We start from the raw sequence: 11,003 nt of genomic DNA on the forward strand, positions 1-11,003 counted from the left end.
CTGACAAGGCAGGCGGGGGGGGGAGCAAAGACTTTCGCCCCCGCCAGCCTTCAGAAGAGGTCCAGGAAGGCCGGCGGGGGCCGAAAGGCTTTGCTCCCCACCGCCAGCATTTTAAAAGCGGTCCGGGATAGCAGGGAAGCGCTTCCCGCTATCCCGGATGGCTTTTGAAGGCAGGCGGGGGGGAGCAAAAACTTTTGCCCCCCCCGCCGGCCTTCAGAAGAGGTCCTGGGCCTCTTCTGAAGGCCGGCGGGGGGCAAAAGTCTTTGCTCCCCCCTGCCTGCCTTCCCGGGAGAGTGGAGAAACGCAGCGCGTTTCTCCGCTATCCCGGACGGCTTTTGAAGGCAGGCGGGGGGAGGAAAGACTTTCGCCTGCCTTCCCAGGAGAGCGGAGAAATGCAGCTTCAAAAGCCGTCCGGGATAGCGGAGAAACACGCTGCGTTTCTCCGCTCTCCCGGGAAGGCAGGCAGGGGGGAGCAAAGACGTTTGCCCCCTGCCGGCCTTCAGAAGAGGTCCAGGACCTCTTCTGAAGGCCGGCGGGGGGCAAAAGTTTTTGCTCCCCCCCGCCTGCCTTCAAAAGCCGTCCGGGATAGCGGGAAGCGCTTCCCTGCTATCCCGGACCACTTTTAAAATGCTGGCGGTGGGGAGCAAGAGGTCCAGTGGGTAGCAACAGGAGAACGTGCCTTTTTAGCAGCAGCTCCCTGTTTGTGGAATGCTCACTCCAGGGATTTTTGTTTGAGCGAATTCGTCGTTTCTAGTAAGCCCGGCTAGTTCTCGTTTCCCAACCAACACTCCCCCCCACACCCATCGGTTCTCAGGGAACACGTGTCTGACTTCCGGCGGTCCCTCTCCTTCCATGTACTCCGGCTTCCGGGATAGAGCATCTGCTCTTACGTTTTCCTCTCCTGGCACGTACCGGATCTCAAAGAAAAACTTGGAGAACTCCTGTGCCCATCAAATCTGTCTCTGGTTGAGTACTCGCGCAGTCCTCCAGTATTCCAAGTTCTTGTGATCCGTACACACCTGCATCTTGTGCTGTGCCCCTATTAGCAGATGTCTCCATCGTCGAAATGCTGCATAAACTGCTAGCAGTTCGCGGTCATACACTGTGTAGTTTTGCTCCAACTTGCTCAGCTTCCTCGAGAAAAAGGCGCACGGCCTCCAGCTCTGCTGGGTCCCTGGCTGCAACAGTACCACTCCGATGGCCCGGTCTGACACGTCGGTCTCCAGCCTCATTGGCTTCTGCAGATCCACGTGCAGGAGCTGCTCTTCCAAAGCGAACGCCTTCTTCAGCCTTTCAAAGGATTGCTGGGCACTTTCTGTCCAGACGAACTTCTTTTTGCTACTGAGACAATCTGTGATGGGCGCTGTCAAGTGGGCGAAGTTCTTGATGAACTTCCGGTAGAAGTTGCTGAACCCTAGGAACCTCTGCACGTCCTTCCGGGTTTTGGGGGTCTTCCATTCCAGCACCGCCTGCACCTTGCTGGGGTCCATAGCTAGGCCCTTGACAACTTGTACCCCAGAAACTCGACTTCTCTGGCATGAAATTGGCATTTTTCCAGCTTGACCCACAACTGGTGCTTCTGCAGTCTCTTTAGCACTTCCCTGACGTCTCTGACATGTTGCTTCTCATTGTCCGAATAGATTAAGACGTCGTCCAAAAAGGCTACGCAGTTCTTGTACAGCAGGGACCCCAACACGTGGTGCATGAAAACTTGAAAACAGGCGGAGCCCGACTGTAATCCAAATGGCATAACTAAGTACTCAAAGGCCCCCAGGGGGGTGAACATGGTGGTTTTCCATTCATCCCCCTCCCTCATCCTAATCAAATTGTACGCTCCCCTGAGGTCCAGCTTGGTAAAAGTTTTCCCCTGCCTCACCCGTGTTAAAATGTCATCAATCCTGGGCATTGGGAAGGTCACGGGTTCTGACATCAGGTTGACGGCCCGGTAGTCCACAACGAGCCTGGGCTGATTAGTATCTTTTTTGTCCACAAAGAACACCGGACTGCTCCCCACCGCCTTTGATTCTCTTATGAAACCTCTTTTCAGGTTCTTGTCAATAAATTCCCGCAACTCCTGCATTTCCCAGTCCGACATGGCATACAGTTTACCCACTGGCAGCTGAGCCCCTGGGAGTAAGTTGATTTGGCAGTCAAAGGGCCTATGGGGAGGTTTCAAGAATGTATAACTTGCTGTTAAAATGGAACACACAAGATGAAATGGTTAAATCAGCTATGATAAGGTGGGCACAGGACATTGGGTATAACATTATGTTTGAGGACTGGGAAAGGTTGTGGACCACTGGGCTGAACTTCACTGCATGTAATGCTTTGAAGGAAAATGCAATGAAGATGATATATAGATGGTACATGACCCCAGTTAAACTTGCCAAGATATACCATTTGTTTGATAATAAATGTTGGAAATGTAAAGAAAATGAAGGAACATTCTTTCACCTCTGGTGGACCTGCCCTAAGGTGAAGGCCTTCTGGGAAATGATATATAATGAGCTGAAAAAGGTATTTAAGTATACCTTTACCAAGAAACCAGAGGCCTTCCTCCTGGGCATTGTCGGCCAGAAGGTGTTAAAGAAGGACAGAACATTTTTTATGTATGCAACAACGGCAGCAAGGTTACTCATCGCTAAGAATTGGAAAACCCAAGAACTACCCACACTGGAAGAGTGGCAGATGCAACTGATGGACTATATGGAACTAGCTGAGATGACTGGCAGAATCCGAGACCTGGGAGAGGAGAGGGTCGAAGAAGATTGGAAGAAATTCAAGATTTATTTAAAAAAATACTGTAATTTGGTTGAATGTTAAGAAAGGATGCTAGATCATAAATAATTGTGCACCACTAAAATAGAAGGAATTAAGATGATAAGTAAATTTGAGGAAAAATTATAAACCTATTGGAGAATTTATACATTATATTTAAATGAATTTGACACAAGAGTGTAAACAAGATGATAAATTGCTGGCAAGAATTGAAAATGATGCAAATGAGAGCGGGAGGCGTGAGGGAGTCCATAGATGTCAAGAAAAGATGTTATGATATATGTTATGCTGTTTTTATTTTTGCATTTATGTTTAAAACCCAAATAAAATATTTTTTTTTTAAAAAAGGGCCTATGGGGAGGTAGTCTATCCGCCTCCTTCTCGCTGAAGACCTCCTGCAGGTCAGCATATTGTGGTGGCACCTGCCCTCTTGGCTCCACAGCCATCCCAGCCACCCTGGCCACGGTCATCCTTGGGTTCCCCCCTAGACAGTGTTCCAAGCAGTGAGCTGACCCAAAGGTGACCGTCCGCTGATGCCATGCCACTACTGGATCATGTAGTGCCAGCCAGCTCATCCCTAATATTAATGGGGATCCTGCCAGTGTGGCTATGTGAAAGGCAATGGTCTCTGTGTGCCTGGAAACCCTCATTCTCATTGGTGGGGTCTGGTGCATCACTTCCCCTCCCAGAAGTTCTCTGCCATCGATGGTGGTCACTTGCAAGGGAAAATCCAGGGGCAGCAGGTGGAGTTGGTGCTCCAGAGCGAAGTCCTTGCTGAAGAAATTGCAGGAGCTGCCTGAATCCAGCAGCCCCTTCACCTTGACTGGGTGCCCATTCCAGCACCACTTCTATGGCTATAGCTGCCTTGGGGGGGGGGGGGTCTGGCTGGGGCACTTCTATTGGTTGCTGGCCTGGCTGCTGTGCCCACTGATTGGCAGCCAAGCGTTGGCGTTTCCCTGCGCCTTCCCCTTTTCCCCCTCCTCCTCACAGCCAGCGGCTCCCACCATCCCTTGCCAGGCCTTTCTTTGAGGGCAGACCCTGGCAAAATGTCCTGGCCGTTGGCAGAGGAAACACTTCTTGGTGGTTTTCCAATCCTTTCCCTCCTTCTTGCGACCTTCACTGGAGTTTGAAACCTCTCTCTCTCTCTCTCTCACGCCATCTATTTCCATTGGCTCAGCCAGCTGGGAAGGCTGCCTCGGCATTTCAGGAATGCGGTAGTCATGGCAACATTCCCCTCTCCCTTCACGCTTCTCCTGAGCCCGCGCTTCCTGTGTTACTCCAATGGCAAGCACAGCCTTGGTCAGCTGATCCATCAACTGCGGGCGGGGCGCGCGGGAAAGCTTGTCCTTCACAGTTGGGGACAACCCCTCCTCAAACAACATTTGAATGGGTTCAGAGTCCAGATCCCACCTGAGCCGGTGGATCAGCATCGCAAAACGCGACCAGTAGTCTCTAACTGATTGGCTCCCCTGCTTGCACCCCATCAATTCCCGTCGAGTCACATTTTGCTCCACTTCACTGGAATACATTGCATCCATCGCTCCAAAGAATTTCCTAAGGTCCTTCAAGGCAGCATTTTGCATCGCCATTAGGGGCCTGATCCATTCCCGGGCCCCATCCTGTAGATGCCCGACAATATAGGCCACCCTTTCCCCATCATCAGCAAAGTCATTATGCCGCAGTTCCAAAGCGTACTCTATTTCCGTTCAGAATGCGTATTAGTCCTGGGGCTTCCCCCCAAACTTGTGTACCAGTCCCGGTACCTACCTTGCGATGGGGGTGGGTCTGACCTGTGCATCCTGAGTCCACCTTTTGTCTAGCCGCGCCGTCAGCAGAGCCACATGCTGTTCCAAATCTCAGTTCCTCTCCACCAGATTTTGCACTCCAGCTGCTTGCTCCGTGGCGCCGGCTCCTCCGGTTTGGCTCATGGTGCTGCCTGCCTGTCGCTGTGCACAAGCAACATCAGAGACTGACGGATTGCTGTAATGGTTATATGGGCTTGCTTGTGCGTATGTTGCCGCCACTCCTGGCTAGGTTGCCTGGTTAAACCTTTTCCTGGCTGGACAGCCCTTCACTTCGTGGCTGTTTCAGTCACTAGCAGAATCCGTCAGTGGGCGTTTCTTGAACTTCTTCCAGCAAAGAGGTTCTTTGACGCCAAGTCTATGCCCACTTTCCCTGCATGGAAGTGCAGGGTGGGTGTGGGTAGCGGAGGACCTGTGCTCTCCCCGCTGGTCTCCGGCGAAGAGTCCTGGAGCCCCTTCGCCAATTCCCCCATCCGCCCCCCTTTATCCCTGGTGTTACGCTGATTTCCTTCCCCAGCTGATGAGTTCCCTCTCTCCCTGCTGGGCCCTTCTCCGGCATCGCTTGGGAGCCTTGCCTCCACTTCTGGCTCCGATGTCAGTTCCCTAACACCTGGGTTTTAAGATGACAGATTGTAAACAGGCCTAGAATAAAATTTAAAATATTAACAGATGAAAAGGAAAGAGGTGGGTTTGCCTTGCCAGACTTTAAACTTTATTATGAATCAGCAGCTTTCTGCTGGCTAAAGGACTGGCTACTTCTTGAAAACACAGACATTTTGGATTTGGAAGGCTTTAACAATGTATTTGGATGGCATGCATATTTGTGGTATGATAAGATCAAAGCGCACAAAGCATTTAAAAACCATATTGTTAGGAAAGCATTGTTTAATGTTTGGATAAGATACAAGGACTTACTGGAAAATAAAACCCCAAGGTGGCTGTCACCGATGGAAGCGAAGGCTCAGAAAAAGCTCAATATGGAGGCCAAATGGCCAAAATATTGGGAGATTTTGGAACGAGAAGGTGACAAATTGAAATTGCAGAGTTTTGAGAAATTAAAAGATAAAGTGCGAGATTGGCTTCATTATTATCAAATAAGGGAGGCTTACAATATGGATAAAAAAATTGGCTTCCAGGTGGAAAAATCAAAATTGGAAACAGAACTGTTAGATCCCAAAACTAAGATACTATCAAGAATGTATAACTTGCTGTTGAAATGGAATACGCAGGATGAAACGGTTAAATCTGCTATGATTAAATGGGCACAAGATGTTGGACATAACATAATGTTTGCTGACTGGGAACAGTTGTGGACCACAGGTATGAAATTCACGGCATGCAATGCCTTACGAGAGAATATTATGAAAATGATATACAGGTGGTACATAAAGATAATGAAGGTACATTCTTTCACCTTTGGTGGACGTGCCCAAGGATTAAGGCTTTCTGGGAGATGATATATAATGAGATGAAAAAGGTATTTAAATATACCTTCTTGAAGAAACCAGAGGCCTTTCTCCTGGGCATGATCGGCCAATTGGTGTTAAAGAAGGATAGAATTTTTTTTATGTACGCTACAACAGCAGCAAGAATACTCATCGCAAAGAATTGGAAGACACAAGATCTAACCACTCTGGAAGAATGGCAGATGAAAGTGATGGACTATATGGAATTGGCGGAAATGACTGGCAGAATCCGAGACCAGGGAGAAGAGTTGGTGGAAGAAGATTGGAAGAAATTTAAAGACTATCTACAGAAACATTGTAAAATTAATGAGTGTTTAATTTAACCCTAACCCTATTGATGCAGCCCAGAATTGCATTGGCTTTTTTAGCTGCCTCATCACACTGTTGGCTCATGTCAAGTTTGTGGTCAACCAAGACTCCTAGATCCTTTTCACATGTACTGCTCTCAAGCCAGGTGTCACCCATCTTGTATTTGTGCCTCTCATTTGTTTTGCCCAAGTGCAATACTTTACATTTCTCCCTGTTAATTCATCTTGTTTGTTTTGGCCCAGTTCTCTAATCTGTCAAGGTCATTTTGAAGTGTGATCCTGTCTTCTGGGGTGTTAGCCACCCCTCCCAGTTTGGTGTCATCTGCAAATTTGATCAGGATGCCCTTGAGTCCATCATCCAAGTTGTTGATAAAGATGTTGAATAAGACCGGGCCCAAGACAGAACCCTGTGGCACCCCACTAGTCACTCTTCTCCAGGATGAAGAGGAACCATTGATGAATTGAACCCAACCCTTTGAGTTCGGTCAGTCAGTCAGTTACAAATCCACTGAGTGGTAGCATAGTCAAGACCACATTTTACCAGCTTCTTTACAAGAATATCATGGGGCACCTTGTCAAATGCCTTGCTGAAATCAAGGTAGGCTACATCCACTGCGTTCCCTTCATCTACCAGGGTTGTAATTCTGTCAAAAAATGAGATCAGGTTAGTCTGACATGACTTATTTTTCAGAAATCTATGCTAACTATTGGTGATCACAGCATTCCTTTCTAGGTGCTCACAGACTGTTTACTTAATGATCTGCTCCAGAATCTTCCCTGGTATTGATGTCAGATTGACTGGGTGGTAATTATTTCTTCTCAGCAGAGTCCCGGCTTGAAACCTCAGTTTCAACACAGTCCCACAAACCATCTCTTAGCAACTGCTGCATTTTTATCAACCAACTCAGCCAGTTGCTTTCTCAGAGAAGTTCAAAAGGAATGCCTCCCCCAAGATTTATGACTTGGGAGGACTGGGAATCTGCCATCTCAGGTGCTTGCTGAGCCCCTTCTGTGGGGCCTCCAGCAATCTCTTCTGACTCTCTCTTTAAAGTCCAACTGGACGGTCCTGGGCGGCACTCACCAGCTTCTAGCTGCTGCCTCTGTCGACCCTCAGGTCCTGCCTGCCTCTGCAACTGGTGTAGCCGCTCTGTGAGTTGCCTACTGTGGTCCTCTAGCAGTTCAAACTTTTCCAGTAGCCGCCACTGAGTGCTTTCCTGATCTTCAGATCGTAGCCCCTCCAGCATCACTGCAGACAGTTACAGCTTGCCACCAACTCCTCCAACACACAGTCACTGGCTCCATACACCACCAGGACTCACCAGCTCCCTGCTCAGATGCTGTCAGTTGCTTTGCACTCTGCACACGCTCAGAAACACTGGGCCCATAACCTGTCAGTGTTTGAAAAAGAAAAGGTTCTGACCTCCTTTTTACTCCTTTGCCTAGTCCTCAGACCTTAATTGGCACAAAAAAGTCTTTGAGAAAGAGTATTCTTTCAGAGTATTGCTGCTTTTATTTTTAAAAAGTCTTCTTCTCCAACCACGACTGACAGCTTTTACACACACCAAACGCAACCAGCTTTCAACCAACCCACACCCAACAGTAACATTGACTACTCTATATATACAGGTACAATTTGGTGAAAGGTTGCATGAGTCATTGTAGGCCGCTGACTCATGCTGACTTAGTTCTTTTAGCATTAAAGAAACAGCAGCCAATTTTTAGCCGTGACAAGCAATGGAAGAAATTCTCCTGAACATATGGGGAAATAATATCTGAGATACAGTGATGTCTTAACATCTCACCAGACAGGAGGGCAATTAAAGGCATAACAAATAGAGACACTTTCCAAGAAATGTGGAGCTCTTTCTTTAACTCTGATAATGACAAAAATCAAGGCCTGATTATACCAGATGCTCAATCTTCTCAGAGGAGAGGTTTGAACACTGAATGTGTGAGCTTATGTCTAAAGTCAATGGAAAGAACAAACATTATTAGATGTACTGCTGGATAAGGGTTTAATGGTAATTGTTAATGTATTCGTATTTGTTTAAAAACCAACAAAAATTGTGTTTTTTTGTTTTTTAAATTACACAAATTGAGGCGGATGAAGAAATAATTGGTTGGGTCATATTCAACTTATCTTCCCCTCCCTTTCCAAATATCCTGACTGAAATGCACTATGGTTGAATGCCCAGCAAGGGAGATTGGAAGACGATGATACAAGGATAACATTGCTAAAACGTCTCTTTTTCCTACACGTTTCATTTGAGGATTCTGGGATGGCTCATTTTCAGTGTGCAAAGCAAGAAGCATTGCCTGTTTACCTTGAACTGGGTCAACTGGAAAAGGTATATGCTGCAAACAGAGTAGGGATGGCTGAATCTGTCAATTTTTTGTTTCTCTCAGTTTCTGACCCCACATATTAGGTTCCCTGGACTGCTGTGAGCCATGCTGTAAGATCTAGACTTCCTCCATGCAGGCTGAATTTGTAAATAGGTGAATAAACCAAATTTATTAAAGTACAACAATCTCCGCTGTCTATTCTCCAAAGGGACACAGACCCTGTGTGTGTGCCTGGGGATCCATGGGCTCTTGCCAGTCCTCAGCAGAGAGAGGGGCAGGCACCCAACTTTTGTATCAATGTTGTATTTTTCTTGATGGTGGATGGTGTAAGTAGCTTGTTCCTTGATTTGTTCATTCTGTTCAAGGCAGAAGGGAGCTATAAGCAAAGGGAGACAACATAGTTGTCAGAATTCCTACCTTTTATCCTTTGCCAAGAATAGGCTTTATGTGATTCACCATGCTACAATGCAATGCTTTCTATTACCCCGCACAGCATGTTTAACTGCATATGGTAATAAAACCAAGTTGTATCATTTCCAAAAAGCTTGTTTTCTTCATAGGGTGTCACACCCATCAGAGTCTCTTTAAAAATCACAAAAGGATGCATCACAATAGGAGTGAAAGCCTATGAAAAAAACCATGAGAGAACTTCTGCTGATCCCATGGAGAGATAACTGATGTAAAGGAAATTTAGGCTCATCAGGAATGTAAGTTAAAAGTTTGTGTTTCATAGATTTGTAGCATTGGAAGGAACCCCAATGGACCCCCACATCAAACTGGAAACCATACCAGACCCTGCTAAGTTTTGCAAATGTGCTAGCAGTTGTGTTATTTGTCTGTCCATGAACAGGGGTCAGCAGAATGTGTGTGTGTGTGTGTGTGTGTGTGTGTGTGTGTGTAAAAACCACTTGTATGAAAACTTTAGCCTGTTTACAAACTGTCAACTTAAAACACAGCTAGGGTGTTCTTTTTTCAATCAGGGTTTATCTGAAATTCGTTTAGGGGAAAACTAACCAATATAAAGTATTTCATAAGAAATAACATGACATTAGCCACATATAGATGGTGGCTAATGTCGTGAGTAAACAGCTCTCTAAACCAGCAATAGGAGAGCACTGGATGCAGAGCAAACCCAGACTTAAATATATGCAATATAAAACACTTTGTTTTAGTCACAACTGGAATTTATCATTCTTCTAATACCAGTAGAATCATAGAAGGTAAATGGCCCCTGGATGGTTAAATCCAGTCAAAGGTGGCTATGGGGTGCGGCACTCATCTTGCTTCAGGCCGAGGGAGCCGGCGTTTGTTCATAGACAGCTTTCTGGATCATATGGCCAAGCATGACTAAACTGCTTCTGGCATGATGGAATACCGTGACGGAAGTCAGAGAACATGGAAACGCTGTTTACCTTCCTGCCACAGTGGTAACTATTTATCTACTTGCACTGGTATGCTTTCAAACTGCTACTGTAGGTTGGCAGAAGCTGGGACGGAGCAACAGGCGCTCACCCCGTTGCGCGGATTCAAATTGCTGACCTTCCGATCAGCAAACCCAAGAGGCTCAGTGGTTTAGACCACAGCACCACCCATGTCTCTTAGAATCAGAGTTGGAAGGAACCCTGAGGATCATCTGGTATAACCCCCTGCAAGCTTCTTTCCTTAAGGTCCACAAATGGGGAGGGGGCGCTACATAGGGGAAGTTGTTTGTACACAGATCTGCAGAAGAAATACACAACTCTGAAGTAATATAATGCCACATATTTTTACTCAACTGGCTATTTAGACATAGGGTAATCTGGTCATAAATATATTTGAACCTTAATTGGGCATTCCATTTGAACAGCAAGACTCTAGTGTGAAGGGAGCTGCTTTACTAATGTGCAGGGTTTCCAACACAGAGATGGGAATCCTCATAAATTCAGTGGTGCTCACTTCTGAGTAGACGGGGTTTGTTTTGCAGCCATTAACTTTATCTCTAAGGTGCCACAATACTCTTTTTTAAATTTTTGCTGCCAAAATCTAACAGGGCTACCTCCAGACATCTGTGATCACACATAGAAGGCAATTGGTTTTAAATCTTATAATGATGACAAAAAGAGGACAAGACATATGTATAAAGCCTCCATAGAAAATAGCAGGAGAGAGAGCAATTTACCTGGGAGAAATGGAACAGCAGTTGAATGAAACCAGCTTGCTTTGTGACTAGTATTCTTTCCCAAAAAAGAACCCAACCATGAAGTTGTTACAGTAACACTGGGCGACTCAGGGCAACCCTGAACAGATGCCAATTCTCCATGGTTCTG

Source organism: Podarcis gaigeae, assembly GCF_964106915.1.
Source record: "Podarcis gaigeae genome assembly, chromosome: 7".
NCBI lineage: Eukaryota > Metazoa > Chordata > Lepidosauria > Squamata > Lacertidae > Podarcis > Podarcis gaigeae.